Source organism: Parus major, chromosome 1 (genome assembly GCF_001522545.3).
Source record: "Parus major isolate Abel chromosome 1, Parus_major1.1, whole genome shotgun sequence".
Lineage (NCBI taxonomy): Eukaryota > Metazoa > Chordata > Aves > Passeriformes > Paridae > Parus > Parus major.
The window spans coordinates 13,814,132-13,836,229 of record NC_031768.1 but is presented as its reverse complement, the minus strand read 5'-3'; the positions used below and the strand labels follow the sequence as shown (position 1 = coordinate 13,836,229).

Below are 22,098 nucleotides of genomic sequence, written 5' to 3'. Positions count from 1 at the left end.
CAGTAACTCCACCACCAGTTCCCACTGTAGCAGTGGGGGCAGTGCACATTTTATAGAGTCAGGTATAGCCCCATTCAGTCAAACCTCCTGCCTCCGTAGGGAAGCCTGCCTGTGAAAAACCTGATGGAATGGGGAGCAGGAAGGGGCAGCCCAGAGAGGTCTGCTTAAGCACTGGGGCACACCTTGGTTTGCATAAGCACTGGCAGAGTGGCAGGACTGGTGTGCTGTGTGCACAGGGTGAGTGAATGTGAGGTGTGCTCTCTGCACCAGCCTCTCCTTATTCCTGCCCCCTCCTACAGTCAGGCAAGCACCTCCAAGCAGGAGTGGGAAGCAAGAAGGTGCCCCCTTCCCAAGTCACCCCAGCTGAGCTGATTCCCTGGAAGGCACAGCTTGCAGCAGCAGCATGTGGCAGCACAGCCTCGTCCCAGCCTCAGACAGTGGAAAGGTGTCAGGTCATTTTAGAGACAAGATAGGAACATTCCTCCTCCTAGCCTGGGTTGAAGTAAAATGTCATGGTGTGACTTCAGCTTAATAATTGTTTTAGCTCTTCAGTGTATGACAGAAGGGCAAAATATGGAACCTTCCTTTAGTGAACAATTTCTTTCTTTCGGCTGGGTTTTCCTTTGTTCTGCCTCAATTCAGTGACAGCCAGCAGCTCAAACCTGGTTGCACAGTAGTCCTTGCACAAACAACATGTGTTGAGGCAATCACTGTGGCTGTATTCAGCATGCTTATTCAGCTTTCTTTTAATAAATCCAGTAATAGACTTTCGGAGGCAATGAAGGGAAAAGAATAATTTGGAAACAAAGCTGTTGAAAAGAATACAGTCCGCACACAGTGGAGAAGAATGTGATTTTGGAAGTCTGTGCAGCTGTTTTATTTCTTTAGAGGATTTTAATCAACCTGATTACACAGGGAAGCAAAGGGATTTTGAAAACAGTATGGTGATAATCAGTCACTGGAGAAAACAAAGGGGTGCTTTCCCTTTCCCATATCACTTTTGTTTTCTCCCTTTCATGTGATTTTGCAAGTAAAAATCTCATATTAGCTCATTTTAATTAAAAAACTATCCATGCTGGGGTTTTCTTAGAGAAGCAATTTCAGTCTTTGTCCACTAGATCATTTAATCAAAGATATCCTAATTGCTTTCAAGATTGCTGTGGCTGCACCAATCTGACTGCCATCAGTGTAATGGCCTTCCCAGTGGATTGGAAAAAAAATATGTAGTTGGACATGAGCCCATCCTTTCAAGTGGGATTAGCTGCTCTGCTTCAGTCTTCCCCTAAATTTCAGGGTCTGATGTTCTTTGCTGTTCCTTCTGTACTTACTGCTGCAAAGCAACCCTCTAGTGCCATCTTTAGAGTTGAGCTGTACAGGCACAGCCAAGGGAAGGAGTGTGGAGTTGCTCTCCTGCAAAAAGCCACGTTTTTGTGTCACTAGGAGCAATTGGTGTCTGGCTAAAACTGGGAGTGACCCTACACTATTCCTCACAAAAGTGAGCTCTGTGTGTGTAGTGGGAATTTTCCACTTGTCACTCCTTAATGCTTTTGGAAAGATTTTTCCAACAGTCTCCTCCTACCTACACCCTCTCCCCAGTGGTGTGCATATCAGGACCCTTAAGCAAAGCACCAGTAACATTTTCCCTGCCCCAGCAGCCATATTCTGCATTTCCCACCTGGAGGTTGAGGCTTGGCTGCTCTCTCACCTGGCAACACAGCCCAGCCACACAGCACTGCCCACAGGGCAAGCAGGGCCACTCACCACACACAGCAGAGTGGCTTCCATGGTCACCAGAGGATCAAAGGGTCTTCAGGAAAACTCCAGTGAGCAAATGACCACAGAAACCTTGAAAGATGTGGGACTTCATGTGCTGTTTTGTTGTCTGTCTCCTTTTACAGGTTAAAGAGTGTTTGGTGCTTCTGTCCAGAGCCCAGGGCTGTCCCTGTACACACCATTTTTCCTCTCTTATGTGTTAGACGGAAAAATTTAGGTCAAAATTTAGCTTTGTCTTTTCTGTCAATAATAAAAGTCCCCTACATAGTTTTTTCAACCCTCCCCCAATGTCAAAACATCTCCAAGCCTAACTTTTAGTCAACTGATTATTGAAACTTATTCAAGTGTTAACATTGCCAGAAGCAAAGGAAGTCCAAAAGAAGAATGCTTAGCTTGGGTGGGGGAAGACTTACATCAGCATGGAGACCACAGGCACACTGTTCCCCTCCTCCCAGCCCTGTAACATGTCCAGGTCACCAGCAGCACCAAAGCACCTAAATCCTGACCAGCTTCCAGGCCAAAGGAGGCAAAGGGATGCTTTAGCTGGAGAGAAATTACTTCACACGTGAAGATACCAGTTTCCATAATGGCTGATGTGGGTTTGATGCCTGCTGTGGAAAACTTTCATTTTAAGGCATTTCCAGATCAGTTTGTTGGGCTCGTGTTATATTAATTAAGAACTCAGGAAACAAAGACAGATCAGGTGGAATTGAAGATGGCAGGTCCTTCTCTTGGGGTGATTGAGTGAAATGTCCTTGGTGTGAAGAGGACAGTGGGGGAGGCTCCAAAAGAAAGAAAGAACAAAAACGTGGAATGTCTCCTCATCAAAGTTAAATTTCCCAGGATTTCAAAGGACATATGAAGACTACCTAAGGCTTGCTTGGTTCTGCTGGTGAAGAGGGTAGATATCACCAACAGATAAAACTATCTAGAAGGAACATTTGCTCCCAAAAAGACTTGGCTTTGGTTTATGTGAATGTAGAAATAATCTCCAGATAATTCTTGCAGGAATTAACTAACAGTAATTATGTAGTGCAGGAACTGGAATAGCCCTGCTCTCTGTGTCCAGACAACATGTGAGAGGTGCGATTCAATTGCAGTAAAACAGAGATGTGAAACTGTGACTCTTGAATGTTTAAATGCAAGAGGGCATAAGCCAAAATACTACATGAAATGAGAAGGTGATTCTCAAGCTGATTTGGGAAGAAGCTTCAGGAGCTAGAAAAATATGCATGATGTAGGAAATCAAGTGGTTGATAGTCATATGATCCCAGAGGAGCATTTCACGGGAGAAATGTTCAGCAGTGCAAGAGGGGATGTATAAATGGACAGCTTCAAAGCAAAGTACCATTTTAAGCCGTAACACAGCTGAAGACCTGCTGCCTCAGATCCCTGCCAAGGGAAGACAAATGTGCCTGAAGGCAGGGATTAAAGGAGGAGCCAGGCTGGCTCTGGGCATTTATATACCAAGCAGCAGATGTGTGACTAGGTGTGTGCTTTGTTTTGTGGAAAATGAAGCAAAACTGGAACACTTTTCTTATGCACCATTGCAAAAAGTTCAAAAGAAATAGAGATTAAACATTTGCCATCAAAGGGAAGAGGAGATAACTTTGGCAAGACAGCTGATATGAACTCTACTCTTAGCTCTACAGCAACAACCTCAGTCTAGGAAGTTACTTAAAAAAGGCAAGGGTCCAGTCCTCCTTTGCTAGTCACTGTTTTCTCTTTCTGCTATTTTCATACCTGATATACTTAATGAGAAAATGACAAAAATTTCTTACAGCAAAGACAGTGAATGTGTTGAACCCTCTGTGAGTAACAGCATAGTTCACATGAAATATGAAAATTAATACCTGGCAGCAAACTAAAACCTTTAAAGAAAAGATTGAAAACACATTTCATCTTCTTCTAGGGTTATAATATTTGCATGTTGAAAATACTGTAGTCTTTCATTGTGAAGACTAAGAGGACACCCCTACTGTTTTCCAAAATTTTGTTTGCACCAAGATTCTCCTAGGAAGTCCTGAGAGAGCAAGGATTTGAAGGACACAGTGCTTTGCTCCTTGAGTGTGTTTTCAACCATGGCATTTATTTTTTTTTTTGGAGCTCTCTTACATCTTTCCAAACAATGATGTTCCATACTTGACAGAAGTGGTAGCACTCCCAGTCATCTGCATTCAATTCTGGGCAGCTTAATTAATTAAGTGCTTATCTTAATGTGCCATGGGAAAAAAACCCAAAAGTTTTCTTAGTGAAAATAGATATAATGTGCTGACAGAATGTTAAAATACAGTTGGTAATTAGTGTGCATTGAGAGTTAAAAATATTGAGCAAGAGTCAGAGTTTGGGAAAGGATTTGAGCTGCACAGTAACAGAAGAGAACAATGATTTTTCTTTCTCTGATGTCTCTCATAAGATGAATTTTCTATGAGCTGTTTTCTTTGAGGATTTGAAATCTTCCATGGAGGGTTGGCATCTGGAAATTGTCCCTTTCCATCTGGTTGCTGTTTCCAAGTCTTGAAAGATTTAGATGCATTTGGATATTTCCCTTGTGTGAATGGCTCCAGTGAGTGCTTCCTCAGAGTGTTTACTACCAGTGGGATGAGTTTATCTAATTTACTGTAATATAAGAAAACAGAGAGATACCCAAAAAGCAGCTGAGGTTTAAATTAGCAAGGGAGGTGAAGGGCAAGAAGAAGGGCTTCTATGACAGAACTGAAAAAGAAAAACTGAAGAAATTGTGAGCCTGCTGCTAAGAACAGCTAGAGGCTGAGGGAGAAAGGACACAGAAAAGGTAGAGACTGTCAGTGCCTTTTTGCTGTGCAAGATTGCCTTCAGGCTCTCCTGCTCTTGAGGCTGGTTGCAGTCTCTTCTGCAGCAATACCCAGAGGAGAGGAAGACAGAGTAAGGGAGCACTCAAGCAAGTTGGGCATATAGAAACCAGATGGTCCAGATGGGCTGCCTCTAGGAGCACCAGAGGAGAGGGCCAACATCACCATGTGGCTGTTCTATGGCAGCTTTGCAAGGACATGACAAAGGTGTGGGGCAAGTCCTCTTGGAGGTCCTGTCCCGGTGCTTGAATATCAAAAGGGTGACTGGAAACTGCCTGCATGGAGTTACCAGCAGCATTCTGTGCCTGATGAAACTGATTGTGCTCCGTGACGAGACAGATGACTCACAGTGAGGTGATGGCGTATATTTTGGTGGATGTGGTGGATGCTGTGTATTTTGACTTTAAATAAGCAATAAGGTAAATGGATAATTGCCTGGACTATGTATCTTAAAGGATTTTAATCAGTAGTACAATGTGCATCTAGTTGATGGTCACCGTGATAGTCTTCAGGGATTCTTATTTGAGAGAGGACTGTTTTATGTCTTTAAATTACCTGGATGATAGGACAGTGTGCACTACTCAGAAAATCCACAGCTAATGCCAAGTTGTGTAGAGAGAGGTCTTGCTAGACTGGAGCAACACATTGTTTGGACCCTCATGAAGTTCAGAAAAGGGAAGTGCAAAATCCTGCACCTGGGAAGGAGAATCCCTGCAAACATCTGGAGCAGGGACTAAGTGATTAGCAGGCAACCTTGCAAAAAGAGAGGTATCAATTTGGTGCTAAAAGTTAAATATCAGTGAGCAGAGTATCCCTGTGGCAAAGGCAGGCAGCCACATCCAGGAGGTCCAAGGAAATGACTATTCCCATATATTTGGCATTTATGAGGTTGTGATGAAAGTTCTGCATCCAGTTTTGGGCTCCCCACTACAAAAAAGATATGGACCTTCTGGGGCAAGTTCAGCTCCAGTCCCCAAGATGTTCATGGGGCTGGATTACATGATTTAAAGGAAAGGCCATGGGGACTGTTTATTTCAGCAGAAGACAAGGCAAAGGGGAGAGTTTATTGCTGTTCACAGATATTTAATGGGAGGGTAGTGAAGACAGACTCAAACTCTGCTCACAGGAATGCAGTGAAAAGAGGAAACAGACAGAAACAGGGATAAGGAAAATTATTTACAAATTGTAGGGAAAAAATCTTCAGTGTGAGGAAGGTCAAACAATGACACAAATGCCTATGGAGATTTTTGAGTCTCCATCCTAGGAAACACTCCAACTCAACAGTAGGCAACCTCAGCAACCTACTCTAGCTGGTCCTGCTTTTAGAGGGAGGTGGACTGGAGGCTGCCAGAGTTCTCTTCAAACCTGGAATACTCTGCAATTCTCTGTCAGTGTTAATCCTACAGTAGCAACACTGTGTGAAACTAGAAGATGGTGGATTAGAGACCACAATAAAAGCAACAGTTTTGGTTAGCCAGTTTGGGTATGGGGATATTGAGAACATTTGAGATGCAAGGGTAGACACAAGATCACTTTGGGATTTGTTTGGTGTGGTGAGCCAGCCATACAAGAGGTGGGGGAAGGAACTGATGCAGGGACAAACATAATTATAAAAGCCTTATGGAAAATCCTGATTTGTTGCATGGTAAATGCTGTTCATACCAAATTACAAGTGAGAAATGTGAGCACCTTTTGTGAGAGAGATCAGCACTTCATGGTTGTTAACTATCTCCAGAGTGAGCTAGACTAGAGTGCCACATCCAGTGCTCCAGAGTTCTGAAAGCAGTTCAACCTGAGACCCCAGCAATGCCTTTGAGAAAGGGCAGCTGGTTCTGTCAGCTGTTCTCCTCTACAAATAGTAGTTCCTGGAAAAAACACAAAGTGAACAATCTTAAAAGATGGCTTATTTAGTGAAGTAAATCTTTAGAGCTGTCACTCGAACAATGATTTTTAAACTGACTTTTAGCAATATTTTGTGTGACAATTTATTGTGAACTGACTGTAGTCAGTGGCTTGCTCACTATAGCTCTAGCTCAGATGTTTGCCTTGTATGTCCAGTAAGACATCCAGCCCGTTCTCTGTGGCCTGAATGTAAGGTGCTGATCCTCTTCTTCAGCAAGAGGCTCTATTTAGGACTGCGTTTCTCAAAAAATGCATTTTCTTCAATTAAAGAATAGAATAATTAATTGTGGGAATTAAATTTAATGATAAAAATTAATATTTCAACATATTATTAGTTATTATCTAGAAAATGGCTGGCAGCATCATGCTACAGGCCAGTTTTTCCTACTTTTGACTTGCAAAATTCTTTTTTGAGAGAGGCTGCTAATGCCCTCTGGCCAATACCACATACCTAATAATTGCAAAAAACATAATTACCTGAATTCAGGATTTTTTTTAGTAAAGTTATTATTCTCAGAATCCTGAAAGGGCCATGTCAAATGGAATCCTAGAATGCTTTTCCACAAACACATTTTTATCAACAAGCTCACAATACTGTTTCTGTCTCTGCTGACATATATTGATTCTAAGTTTTCACGACAGAGATAATGGCTTTGCTAATGGCACAGTAAGTATCACAATTTACATCAACTATAAATCATCAAGTATCTCAAGAGCATATAATCTACCATGAATGAGTTGAGTCATAAATTGTGTCCCTGTTACATTTGTGTCAGTCCAGCAAACCTTATCTCTCTCCAGCCTACACATTTCAAAGTGCTACAGGGGAGGGAAAAAAAAAAAAGACAACAGATAACTCCAGAAATTGATTTTCAGACATGTAACAACACATCTAAGAAAGGTCAGCAAGTAAACTCCTTCTTGGGGTTGTTGGCAAAATAAAGTAAAATTGACACAAACTAAAAAAAAAATGATGACAGCAAATTCATCTATCTGCCCCCTGGCTTTCAAGTACACCTGTGGCCTCATCATTTAGGAGGAAAGATATGGAGCCCAGAGAGCACCACACACATGGACAGTGCTGGACTTCTTGTCCTTCATCATGAGCAGGTGGTTTTGTCTTCAGAAGTGGTGTGGCACTTTCCCAGCCTGCTGTGGAATAGCTCTTCATGGGCAGCCAAGGAGTTAATTTAAATGATGTTCTCTCTGCTCCCTGCCAGGAGGATGAGCCTTCCTGGCCAGGGCAGAGGGCAGAGTGACCTGCTGCTGCAGGGGACACAAATGCAGTCTCAATTTTACATAACTGCTTTAAAAAATTTAAGCTGTCATGCTTCAAGACACAAGGGCTTGACTGAATGGAGGGAGCAACCCTTGGCCAGTTTTCCACTAATCTCTGTCCTGACTGCAGTGCATTTTATCCATGTCTGACATTGACAAATGCAGTGATTGTAAAAACCTTCAGTAAAAGGAAAAGATTGAGGTAGGCAAGCAAATTAACACAAAGTTTAGCCTGAAGCTGTTCTCTGCTAAATGTTTTCCTGGCATTCTTTCTGCTGGGGCAGGGCTGCTTTGGGACTCAGGACTGTGTCTGTGATGTGCTCTGCCATGTGGGCTTTTAAATAAGCTGATATCTAATCAGACTCTGGTTTTCTCTCCCATGAGCACCAGTGGCTGTGAACATTTGCCAGGTTTTCTCTTTGGACTTTCAAAAGTTGTGCCTAAATTGTCTTAGTACATAGACTGTTTTATGTCAAAGAAGTCACATTGGGCTCTTGGATAGTTTAGCTTGGGGGGAAAGAGATCAGTCTCCTGGACGGTTTCTCAAGTTTGAAAACATGAATTGCTCTCTTTCTGAGGGTTTATACAGGGCCTTGATGGAATTAGCAATGCAAACCTAGTTTTGCTGGTCATGGGATCATAGATTGGTTGGTTTGGAAGGGACCTTAAAGATCACCTGGTTCCACACCCCTCCCCAGGGATGCCATCCTAGGTCAGGCTGCCCAGAGCCCTCTCCAGCCTGGCCTCAGTTAGAAGCAGAACCAAGCCTGACTGCATGAGATGCAAAAACATTTGACATGAATAACATGAAATGAGTCTACAGAACAAGCAGCTGCAGCACTGCCTTTCAGCAGGGTGTGAATGGCAATGCAGAGTATTTTTAAAGGTTTTGATATCTCTCTTAGGGCAGGAAAACCCAACAGATCACCCCACCTGTGCTGCAGAAAAATTTCCAGTTAATTGTGAAGGATCCTCATCCAGTTAGCAGCCTTTACAATGCTCACAGCTAACTCTAACCTCGACAGGAACTGACCTAAGGTATTTTACAGAATAGGTATTTGCAAATAACAGGTCTATTTCTTGATCTTTGCAAGTATCTCATTTTATTTAGAAGTATTTCTAATAGATGTTGGAGCTGTTAGCATAGATTGTGCCTATGAAATATTTACAAATAACAACACTGACATAAATTAAATTGTTGAATAATGAAACAATTGGCTAATTTTGTGCAATGTCCTTTGCTGAGACTCAGCAAAGCCATGAGAACCCCAGGTTACCCTGACTTCCTCAAAGTCATCAAAAGATTCTTTGTTATCCTGAGCAGAGATGCACAAGGCAGCATATGGAATTTTCTTATTTTATGTAATGCAGACAATTAAGCAAAAATAAAATTCTGAAGACAAAAAAAAGCATAAAATCCCTTCACATTGGACCCAGTAATTTCTTTGGTGTTCATAGGAGTTTTGTTTGAGTGGTTTTTTGTACTTAAATTGTGCCCATATAAAGTTGCTGTCAAGCATAAGATTCTGGAAACAGCAATTACTAGCTAAAATGCCTTCACATTCACAACTATGTCATGTTGGACTTTTCTGCCCTGTTGTGTATGTTCCATTTTAGAGTAATAACTCATTTTCTTTGTAGGTGAATAATATATGAAGTTTAATATTTGAATAGCCCCTCACACTGTAAAATAAGGTACATTTTGAAATGTTTTACTCTTAAATAATGATATAATTAGTATCTGTTTCATTACCAAGCATCTCAAGAACCTTCCCATTCCTCTTCCTAAAGAGCATTCAATCAAATTCAGTTATTCTGGGGCTGGAACATGAGAATTACTGTGAAAAGTTTATGATGCAGTGTGCTTGCTGTGGAATGGGAGCATCCTAGCTCCATAGAAAATTAAGTAGAACTAGTCTCTTCCTAAAATGTTTTTTTCATCTATGAAACATTGTACAGAAGTTTCTCATTTCTTCTATGAGCATTTGAAAAGAGCTAAAACTTTTATTTTCTTTTTCTCCAGTAAGATTGTTTTAGGTACAGGCAATATTTCAACAAAATATTTTCATAAAGAAACTAAAAAAGGTTTTGTAATAGTTGTCACTTCTTTTTGTTTCATCTTCAAAGTAAAATATTTTGCTTTGGGCCTTTACCCAAAGACTGCTATGATAAATAATAGTTGCTATACTATTTGTAAAATGTTATTTTTATGTTCTTTCTATTTCAGCAAATCTTGCCCTTTTCTAATATTAAGAAATCTCTATGGCTGATACCTAAAAATACTTTTCAGCATAAGAAAAATGATCTTCACCTTCCTTTACTCATTTGTTCTCAACTAAACTTTATGGGTACATTTCAGCTGAAAAGAAATTAATACCATGATTGGGACTCCCTTGATATCACTGCAAAGAGCTGTGGGTGGGAGGAGGGAAGATGAGAAAGGCATGATTGCCTCTCTATAAATAGAGTATTCTCTGCACATCACCGATTCTGCACAGATGTCTGTCAATGACATAGATGCTACTTCAGAAATTACTTAAACAGCTGCATTCCAGGCAGAGAGGAGACAATTAACAAATGGATTTGGGTTGCAGAAACATTTTCTTTGGTGACAGATGTTTGGATACAACCTTACTTTTTATTTATGGAATAAATGCTCTTAATCTGATTTCCTTCTATTATTCGCCAGAAGAACACAAGTAATTATTTTCTAGGTGAATGTGTTTATATCACAATCTAGGAGCAAATAATTTATTATTTTACTAGGAGAAAATAGATGCCTTTGAAGTACTGTTTGACTAATCACAGACTTTTTCTCTGGGCAAAGGACATGCACAATGTTTGATGAGGGAATATATAAAATCTGAAACAGAGGAGCTGCTTTCCAGTAAGAGGATAGACTTCTCAGGGAGAGCTTTTCTAGGAAGTGTTGGCCTACCCCTTATAAATGTCCCTTATGGGCATGCATACTCTACTTTTCAAGTTTCTAAGCCCAAATTTCCTTCTGGAAATTCACTGGCAAATGAGCAAGTCCTAGATTGTTATATAAACACTTTTGCCTAAAAAATGATTATTTACATAATACTAAACTGCTGGATAACCTGGGGGATCTTGAGACAAATTCAATATCCAGGATTATGCAGTCAGATTAGGTAATATACCTGTGCCTCCTTGTCTCAAAATCTATGCATCCATAATAATTCCCTGTGTAACTTTCAGATTTTGGTAAGGAGTGCCACCATATCCTGTTTAAATGAAGTTGCCTAGAAATCCCATGGATAAGGGTTTACGTTGCTTGGTAGTTCCCTCTCCTTTCACTGACTGAAACAAACCTGCAGGACTCCTAAAGGGACTGGGACTGCACTACTTATTTTTGCAGCTATTTCAAAAATATTTGAAATATTTTCCCTTTTTCCCCCTACTTTGCTAAATAATCTGTGTGGCTGTTCCAGATCAGCTGGCATTAACGGGGCTGGGGTGAAGGAGACAAGGCAAGGAGAACTGGAAAGACATTTCAGGGAGTGTGGGGAGTGAGGCAAGTGCAATGGGAAGGAACCAGCTGCTGTGATTTAAAGCATGTGGTACGTGTTAGCATGGAGCAAAAGACATGCAGGGAGCTAATGGAGCTGGTGTAGTCTCTCAGAGGAGATAATTTAGGTATACTGGATATCTTAACTACCTTTTTTAAAGCCTGGAATAATTTGGTTCTAATTTCTGAGCAGGGACTTGAAGCCCACACAGCAGTAAGTCTTGATAATTATTAATTATATGTTTTCCTTCTGTTCTCTGTGACCTTGTTTGTAAAAAGCTGTGTGGTAAAGCTAGAATATTAAGAGGTTTATAGGCTCTGGCATGCCACCTAGCTGGAAAAGATGAAAATATTTAAAGAACAAACGGATAACAGAAAGTCTAACCTTGAACTCACACCCTTTCAAGAGCACTGAAATACAAAGCACACTCATCCAGCACACGTGGCCACTGAAGGAACGGGGAGGTGATTTCCTGGTTTAGCTACAATTAAAATTCACGCACACTCTCTTCTTTCAGTCTGATCCAAAATGGCATCAGGCCTCAAAGGCACAAGACAAACTACCCATGGAGGAAATTCTAGCTTGAAAACCTGCTTTAGCTTTACCCCAGCAGACATGCAGATACCACAGCTTTGGCTCAAGCATTATGGTGCATCACAAAAGGAGAGACTCAAGTACCACAGGGAGCACAAATTAAATCTGAAGAGGAGAAACTTTGGAATGAAATCTTTGTTTCTGCTTCATTGCCTTGTAAGGAGCTGCACTTTCCTCCTACTACAAGACCACTGTGTTCTTTTCCAGATGTGGATATTAGTCTAAAAATCCAGCCTTCTGTAAATGTGAACACTTATGTTGTTTTTCTTATGTTGTACATACCTAAAGAAGTGCTGCCCTCTGATCTTTCTCCAGTTGCCTGACTCCCCACAAAATAGTTTTTTCCCACTAGAAATAATGAAGCAACCTGACTTGCAATAGGAGAACAATGTTCTGGAAACCATGAAAGCAGCCTGTTTGCCACAGTTACAAAGGAAAAGTACTATAGGACCTGGATTTCAAGATGCTGATACATATTGCTTTTGACTTGAATGAAAAATCAATTGGCCTTCAATCCTTGACACACTCAGAAGAAAACATTTCCTTACTAGTTCTGTCATGGTTTTCTTCCACAGGTTTGGAACATAATGTCATTCTCTGCACGGTAGCTTGTATCGTAAGAGAATTACTGCAGCGTTGTTGGGAAGAGGCCCTGAGAAGTTCAGACACTTCAAAACCAGTGTCCACCCACACTTTACTTTTAACATTATCACAAAACACAAGCACAGAATATCTCAAATTAAGTTAGAAATCTCAAACCTTTTATCTCCTGCCCTTTTGACTAACAATGTAATGTGTTTCTCAGCTCTTTAAATTGAAGAAAGTGGTCTCACTAGAGTAGCAAACTTCTGTGATAAAGATTTATGCCCAATTATGACTAGCAAGGAAAAAGAAAGGCAGTTTTATGAAAGCATATATGTCTGCTGCAAAAGGTAGATTGGACTGGGAAAGTTAAGACAATAATAATTATAAGACAAACACCCTTTCTTGCCTGAATAATGTTTTAAAACACATCACTGCAGTTTGATGAGTGCTGCAAAGAGGACACAGCTGGCTCTCAGAGCTGCTTGGAAAATGGAAGAAATTATGAATTCTTCTGTCATCTTCCCTTGTCTTTGTCCACCCCACATTTGTTTTATCTCTCATTTGTGTCTTTTTGGTGAATCTATTGATGTATTCTCTCTGAGATAAAGAAGTGCCTTTTTGCTTGACTGGGCTCTCTAGTGAATATGGAAGCAATGTATTACAAGACAGCTGTGGCTCAGCTCCTCCTGGTGAGGACTAGAGGCTGAAAACTGGTTAGCAGAACCCCCAGCATTCAGATTAAGGTTTGCCAAAATTTGCTGGGAAAAACTTGGAATAGATTGCACCTGGGCCACTAATTATATTTCACAAATGAAGTAGCTCGCTAATGTGAGAAAATAAAGGTTGTGAGAAAATAAAGGTTGTGTGAAAATAGGAAGAGATGGTTACTGTGCTCACCTGCTGCCAGTCAGCTGGGAGGCATCACCCCCAAGTACAGGTCTTGCAGCTCGTGAGCACATTGGGGGCAAAAGCAGAAGAACAGGAGGAAAATTTGGTGCCAAGGAAAAGCAACAGTCTTGAAACTCTCTTTGGTGCCACAAATGGTACCTCAGTCCCCAGGAGAGCAACAATAATTAATGGACTTGTGTGAATGGGCTTTAGAGAGTTGGAAATCCCTGGGAGAGCCATTCTCCAGGCAGAAAAACTCAATCTGCAGTACACAATCAGGCCTGATTTTGTGTATTTCCAGATCAGTTCCAACAGGGACTGCAGAGGCACGGCTGCTTTACCCTTTATGGTGCTTTGTAGGAACACAGACCACCTGGAGCATCAGGTCTGCTCTTCCACTGCTTTAGTTTTAGGGCCAGTAATCACTCCTTTCCTTAACAGCTGCTCAGAAGTCTCGAGAGATTCACATTTTCTTGTTTTGCTCTCTATTTAGTTATATCAAAATTTAGAAGCCCAGGTGCACCTTAGGCAAAAAGAAAGTAATTAATACCTCATTACTTTATCTGCAATCCCTGCACCCAATGTTATGCTTCCAATTACATATTCTTATACAACACTTAAGTGCTAGAAAAGTTAGCATGTTATGGAAACAAAGCAGCTGGCCCAGAGGAAGATTTACCCTGTTGTAGTTTGTTATCATGGGGGCTCTGCTCCATTAAATTGAGCATGCAGTGAGAGAAATGACCATATCAGTAAACCAAAATTCCTCAGAAGAGGGAAAACACCAATAGATACAATAGACAGCAACCTCTCTACATAGTGCACACTTCTGGCTGCAGTCACCTGGAATCAGATGGATTTTGAACATTGTGCCCCAGGTTATTACATCTCCAGGATATGTCAGGGATATTACTGGTGCTTTAAATCTTGGGCTTTTTATGGCAATATTGGACAGAATCACATACCTGTCACCTGACAGTATAAGACAGAGTTAAGGATAATAAGATTTTCTTAATGTTCTCTTCAGGTCCTAAAACCTTAGTGATTTTTTTTTTTTTTTTAACTAAAATTAGTATGTTACTCTTTTGGTAGTATCTGAGTGCCTATAACTATAGCTGTCCACAGCAGAATAAGGGTTATTCAGCTTTAATGAGTGATTCAGCCAGGAGAAATTGGGTGTCTTTAACCAAGCTGATGCCAATGAAAACCTACTTTTAAAATAAATAAGCCATTTACATCAGTGAAGAAAGATGGCAGTGTAGTGAGAACATATTGTCTGGCACAACAAGACCCTATTAGGTCTGGCTATAGCCTTCCAATGGTATTATGAGCAAGACAGCTAATCACTCAGTGCCTCTGAGTGATTATGTAGCTCCTCAACTGTATAATAAAGGGGATAATTCTTTGCCAGGCTATTCTTTTTCTCTTGTCTCTTCAAGGCATAGACTTCACCATGTAAGATCATCCTACAGGGTACTATTTTTACATCAGTAGTACCTTCAAATATGAAATGTAGGCTAAAGCATCTGGCTTGGTTGTTATTACTAGAATAAAATAAAGGCTATTTTAGATTTAGCAAGGGCTTCATCACAGAATACAGCTGCTAAACAAGTCATCCTTTTGCAATTACTTTTGGATAAATATACACCAGATTTTAAATAATTCCAACTTTTGAACAAAGTGTGATGGCATTTTGCTAATGAATAAAAAAGGGTAAAATCTTCAAGTTTTACCTTTATAAGGTTTCTTGTCTAGTTAGAATGTTTTAGCATATAGTTCCTGCTGCATTAATTTAGGATATGTAAAGCATGGAGGGTGCTGGTGGTTTTTTGGGTCAGGCAGACTCATGGTACATCATTCCAAAAGCAGTGGAGGAGATGGGAGAGGCTTTCACACCTGGGTGGGCCCTGGAGACATACAGGGACACAGAGAGGGCCTAAGTGGTTCTTTCAGACTGAGGGACGGGAAGGACAGATATTAAGTTCCCAACTTTATTAACTAGGTTTTATTAAGCCAGAAACGTTTTTTAGCTTGGTAAATATTTTTAGTTTGACCTGGCTGTTTGTGTATTAACTTGGAAGATTCAACAAATTCCAGTCTGTGCTTGTAAGGCTTGAATCACCATGCTGTCCTAGACCTTTACCTTTTTTCTTGCAGCTAATAAATGAAGACCTTTCTGTTCTCCACAGGACCACAAGCATGTTTTTTAAGTCAGCACATTGCTTCTTTTTCTTTCCTGCTCCTGCAGTTCTTTTGTGGAAGACAAGAGAGCCTCAGGGGGGCATATTTTCTTCCTAGATGTGGCTTTAACATGCACAATCCAAGTAACAAATGCCATGTTTTGTATAACTGTGGGGAAGTGAATGTAACTAATGATCAATACCAAGAATTGAACCATTTTCCCCATTTGCAAGTTATCAATAAAAGGCCTGGGGTTTAATGATTTGTCTCTCATTCCAAACTAATCAATCAGGGAAGAAACTGTGAATTAGTCACAGCATATTCACTGAGCAGGTATGGATGCTGATGGCTGGAAACTTTACAGAGAGGGAGAGGCGAGTCCAAGAGCCTTCAGGAGCATCAGAGGAGCAGCCGTGGCAGGGTGCTGCCAGGAGCTGGCCCCTGGGAAATTGCCAGCCAGATGAATTGTAAATCTTGCCTGCAAGGCTGTCTGCCTGGGGCAGTGGTGTGGCCTCACCACATGTCCAGTGTCAGAGAACCTGCCAGTGCTTTTGGGTAAAGAGCAGAGCAGGGAACAGCATCCCTGCTCTCCCAGTACTTGCCTGGGGACTCAATTATTGTGTTACCATCAGACTACTTTTTGCATGTGCCTTCAGACCAAATTACCCTGAATTCCCTTGCTGCATGGGGTTTGAAATGCCCAGTACATTGGGAAACACCTGTCCCAGAGCCTTCCCATGGGATCTGCACGCTCCTAAAGAAGCAGCCTGGTTTTCCCCAGAAAGCTCACTATCCACAAGAGTATCTAAAAGGTGGTCCTCTGCCTCTCTTCATTTTAAATGCAAGGAGCACTTTAACATAAACACAGAAGTGTCCATTTGGTTTATATTTGCTCTAAAAATGCCTTACAGATCAATTCTTACAGGGGACTCTGCTGGGAAGCCATCTTCTGCCTCACTGTCCAGCCTCTCTTCAGGTCCATTCAAGCAGATAGAAATACATAGGAACACACAAATCTTTATGCATGTGACTTTTCACCAAAATGGTAGCTCGCCTCTTTGGGTATGGCTCTTCCTCACCATACAGTAGATTTAGGGTTCATGATAGTTGCCAGGCTTGGAAGCTCCCAAGAGCTGTATTTTAAGATTTGAGACATCCCTCTGGCATGAGGCAGCTGTGGGCTGGCTGCTGGTACCTTATTCCTCAGCCTCAGCTGAGTGTGGGCCCTTGGAACTGGTGGGGACCATGAGAACTGTGCAGCACAGCTGAGGCTTTCAGTGCAGGAGCCTCCCTGACTGATAAGGATTGTCATTTCTGTGCAAGTTCCCTTTAAGCGTCTCTTTAGCATTGCCCTGTGTTTTAAAAGGTTTTAAGGTTATTCACATGACCAAGATCAAGCTGCTGGTACCATGTCTTTGCTGAATATAACTGTGCAGTCCTGCAGATAAATACCTGACTCCTCCAGCCAGGTAGGTTATCCCTCCATGTCTAATCTGTCACAAAGGATTTGTGTTTGAAAGCAAAATAACAGTTTTCTTACTTTATTTTTTATTACTGTAAATCTGTCAAAGGCAAGCAGCTGGAGCAGAGCTCTACATCCTGAGGGGAAAGAAGAAAAAATATTGTTTTGATGGCAAACTCAGCTAAATCGCTTAAATTAAGAATTACTGATACTGTGGCCACTGGAGGTGCAAATGGTACACCTAACTGCTTGAAACATGTGTCTGGGAAAAGTCAGAGAAATTGTAAAAAAAAATAAGTTGTGCATACATTCCCTTTTCTCTGGTGTTTGTAAAGCTAAGGTTTTCCTCAGCAAAGCACCATAGGCTATTGTATGATGAGGAAATGGTTGATTTACTCTTGAACCACAGGGCTGGAGTCTGAAGAAGCAGTGGGCAGAATGTACCTGAGAAGGAAGTGGAGGCTGAAGTTTCAGATTGTGTTATCCAGTGCTTGTGTGTGTGTGGCCTCCCAGACAGGAAACCTCAACCTCACACAGCAGCACCCGTTTCAGTGGAGAGCAGGAACTGCCTCACTTGTCCAAGGAACCTTCAGTCCTGCTGAGAATGCTTTACTGCATGAGCAGGCTCCTGGAAGACCATCAAAGTGTTTCTAATGAAAGACATGAAAGTCTGGACAAATTGGTGAAGATGGTACAAAATGATGCTGAAATTCACTGCAGAAGGCTCTTTGCCTCTTGAGCAAAGACCAATGTCCTGAGATCTAAGGGGAATCCACTGCAGCACTTTTCATCAGAGTTAAAGTCACAATTTAGACATTCACCTTCGTCATGTAATTAAATAAAGACATCAGCATGGGCTTCAGCAGAGACAGCATCTTAACTTTAAAGACAAAAAGGGATGCAAAATCTTTGTGTGTGAAATGGCAATATTGATTGCAGACTGGATGTGAAGGAGCACACAGGCAATATGACTGAACAAGGGTGTACATGCCTCACTATTTATGATAATTAATATTTGAAGGTCAAAGTATGCCTCAGATGCAATTTGCTGCATTGATCTCAAAGCTCTTTACATAAAGCATATTTATATTTTACAGAAAACTTTCACTCCCTTCTGCACATGCTGCCTGGTTGATAGTGGGAGCTCTGCACATGTATCCTGAGTGAACACAGCCCACCTTTGAACAGCATCCCAAACATGCCAGCCATGTTGACTCAGGAAATGTGAGATTATTACAACCCCCCAAATGAGTTTGCAGTAATTACTCAAAGGCGATAAACTATTTTTTATTAACAGAACACAAGATATTAAACATTTCATTAATGACATCTTCACATTTCTTTGAAGTCATTATGATTAGAGACACATAATATAATATTGCCCTGCATTATGAAATCGCTTAGATTTGAGTTTCTCCTTCACTGGTCACAAAACAAAATCTAATGGTTTTTTTGTCTCGTGTAAATTCACCGTATCCAGGCCGGTGCCTCCAAGGCACACATCTCATTTTTATTAGCTGGGCAGCGTGAGTCATGATATTAATCGGTATCAGGAGCAACACATCACCAGACTGTCCTTTGCTGCACAGCCTATATTTAGAAAGGGAATGAGACTGCTGCTGGGTTATATAATGATGCAGCTATTTATAGATCTCCATTATACCTAGAGAGCACCATCCTGCCATCTGAGCTGAGAGCAGCCAGACTGACAGAGGTGTGATGATAGATTCATCATCTTCCCTACCTTTCCCCCAGACACAATTGCAATTTTGTTTACCTTGCCATTGTTTCTGTTTACTTCACCTACAGTAAAAATACATGTAAAATCCTTTGTTCAGACAAACAAAAACCCCAACAACCCAACATTTTAGAACCTGTGAATACTTGTGGAAAGGTAAAACAGTGTCACAATACAAAAAAAACCCAAAAACCCCTACATTTTCATTTACCTTATTTTTCAATTACATGAAATGAGTCAAATGGACCAGCAAATACACCCATATTTCTAGTAGCACTGCACTAAAATTTTCAGAGTCTGAGGTTTGTCCACTTTTTCCTTTCATACTGATTTCTAGTGGCTACAAGTAGAAAAAGCAATGAGAAACATGACTTTTTATTGGCCCTGAACAAACACAAGGATGGGGGAGTCAAGCATTTGTGCTGGAGGTAGAAATGTGGTTTTTGCTGTATCTCGCACATCTCACAGCAAAACACTGGTTCAGTCCTGCACAGCAGTTAGTTCAGATGAAATATATTTTCAAACAAATAGTTGCACAGCAGATATTAACAATTTAAGGGGAGATACAAAGAAAGCTCAAGGCATGATCTCCCTATTTGCACATCTAAGGCATTTCAGACCTTGGATGCCCATTTGTAAATTCTCTAGCACTGTAATTTTACTTGTGGAAGAGTAAATAGACCAGGTTCCTGTGCTGACCTCTTGGTGCCCACAGCACCCCAAACAGAAGGCTCAGCCCTGGCAGGAGCTGCTGAAGCAAGAACCTCACTGCTGCAATTAGCTCACACCGAGGCACGGCATCATTCCACAGTAGGCTCTGGCTGTGGCAAAGCATAAGGCTTGGAGCTGGTAGAGAACTGGGAGGAGTGTCAGGCACACATGAAAGTTGAGCTGACATCCAGAGGGACCTCAACAGGCAAGAGAAATGGGATGTCAGGAACCTTGTGAAGTTTAGCGAGGGAACGTGCAAAGTCCTGCCTCTGGGGAGGGAAAACTCCAGGCACCAGAACGTGCCAGGGGCCGTCTGACTCACAAGCATCTTTGCAGAGAAGGATGAGGGAGTCCTGGTGGACACCAGCTTTGACAGGAGGCAGCAATATCCCTATCTGTAAAAAAGGCCAAGAGCATCCTGGGCTGCACTGGGAAAAGTGTCACCAGCAGATCCAGGAAAGTGACTCAGCCCTGCTGAGACACACTGGGACTGATGACAGCTGAACTTGACCATCTCCAGAATTATTCCCCCACCTCAGCTTGTCTGCAGGCCTGGGAAGGTCGTTCCTCAGCTGCAGAATCACTGCCTTGATCCTCAAGGTCCCTTCCAACACAAGCCTTTCTATGACTCTGCACCTGTTGAACAGGACGGTGTCAGCACAGGACAGCGGGTGCCAGGCTGGAGGAATCCATCGGAGTCATCGGAGCGGATCCTCTGTGGATCCTTATGCAGTGAACAGACAGGGGAAGGTGGGTCAGAATGGATCTGTGGGACTTGAAGTGCCAAGAGCAGAGTTTCCAAAGGTAATCTGGTTTTCAGCTTGTCAAATGCCTGCCTCCAAGAGGGATGCAACACATGCTCTGGAGTTGTGCAGCTTCCTATCAGTACAGCAGCCAGACACTTGTCCTGCTGTGCAGTAAATCACCAGGTAAAGCTCTCCACCAGGCTGTGGGAGATTTGGATCTCTCCCTTCCTCTGCTCCCAGGAATTTATAGCCTTGGGGCATGACTGAGGGCTGCTGAGAGTCCTGCTGGTTGAAGCCAAATTGCACACAAGTACTCAACAGAGACCAGTACAAGTTGGTTGCAGTGGCTAAAAGTAATCAGCTCCTACCTGAAGAAGAAAAATGCATTTTCTTCCAGCTTCCTGATTTCCCATGCATTTGTTTCTCCTGGCCCATGGAGGTCCATGCACCAGAGGGGAGCACAGGGAACCCCAGAGCAGTAAGTCCAGGTGTCTTTGTGCTGTTGATTGTAGCTGTGCTTGGCAGGGTGTAAAGTCCAGGTGCTGCTTTTCAGCTGCTGTGTGCAGGCTGGGTTTCCTGATGCCAGGAATAGGGACAAGGCAAGCAGTGAACACACCAAGGTCTCTGCATCTGGCAGCAAATGTGCTGACATCCAATAAGAGAAGAACTTTTCTCTGTCTCCTTTTCCCTTTTTGATCTTTCCTTTCTTTTCTTATCTCCCCTCTTCTCTCAACAGGGTGTTAAATCTGTCTCTTTTAACTCTATTCTGATACCCAATGTTTACAGAGCGGGCAAAAGTAGAGTACCCTTGGAAGCTCTGTCAAAGCTGATTGAAATCAGCTACTGACTCAACAGTTTTCAGACAAATATAGTCACAGTGCAATCACACACACATCAAGAAACCAGGATTAAAAATATTTCCTTGTAGTATCAAAATAGTGTATTTATTCTGCTATAGTACTTGCTACCTATATTATATTACTATTGCCTACTACCTGTACCTAGAGGTGGTTTTTCCTACATTTGCAACAGTCCATGTCATCACATTGTGTCATCACAGGCCACTGTTTAGAGCAAGCAAAATAGTTTCAGTTTATATCATCACGTGCTCTTCAAAGTGCTTAAAAAACTAACCATCAGGCATCAGCCTCTTCACTGCAATTATAAGCAGCTTGTTTCTGCAAATTGAGATAGGTCATGATACAAAAACCTGATGGAATGGCACACATTTTGTTCCTGACCAAGGCTGCATTTCTCTCAGGCCCCAGGACTTATAAAGTTCCCTCATCCCCTTTAGTCTGTACATGCAATGCATGCATAAGTATCACAAGAGAATTACAATATAAAGGGGGGCACTGTCAATCTGATGGACATTAAAATATGGTCACTGACCAAATAAATCCCTTAATATACTGAGTTACTGCTGTTGGCTTTAAATACACTTTGGAGAGGATTAACTGCAAAGCATGTTAAACCAAGGGCATATCTCTCATCCTCAGTTGCCACAAATGGGATGTAAATTTTGCATACAGAAGAAAGGAGAAGGATTTTGACAGCTGGAGATGCTTATCTTCCCATACTACAGGGAAGGCTGGACAAGATGCTGCCTGCCACCTTTCCAGGCTGACATTATCTACACATCAGCGAAGGTGCTGAGTGTCAGTCTGTGATAACTGGAGCACCTGCTTCCTTATGCAGAGGAGCTTGGCATCACAAAACAGCAGAACACTTCAATGTTCTTTGCAGCGGGGCAGGGCAGACAAGGCACAAAGCATGCATTCAGAGTAGGCACCATCCTCACAAATTAATTTGAGGACTGTTTATTAAAACATGCAATAACATTGCAATGTTAGCTGGCAATCATTATCCATCATATTTA

At 41.8% G+C, this 22,098-nt stretch overlaps 1 long non-coding RNA gene across 4 annotated transcripts in view; it reads right to left on the bottom strand.

Moving 5' to 3' along the window:
• Positions 1–22,098, bottom strand: part of LOC107201832 — a 339,704-nt gene that overhangs the window by 43,622 nt on the left and 273,984 nt on the right. The window lies entirely within an intron of this gene.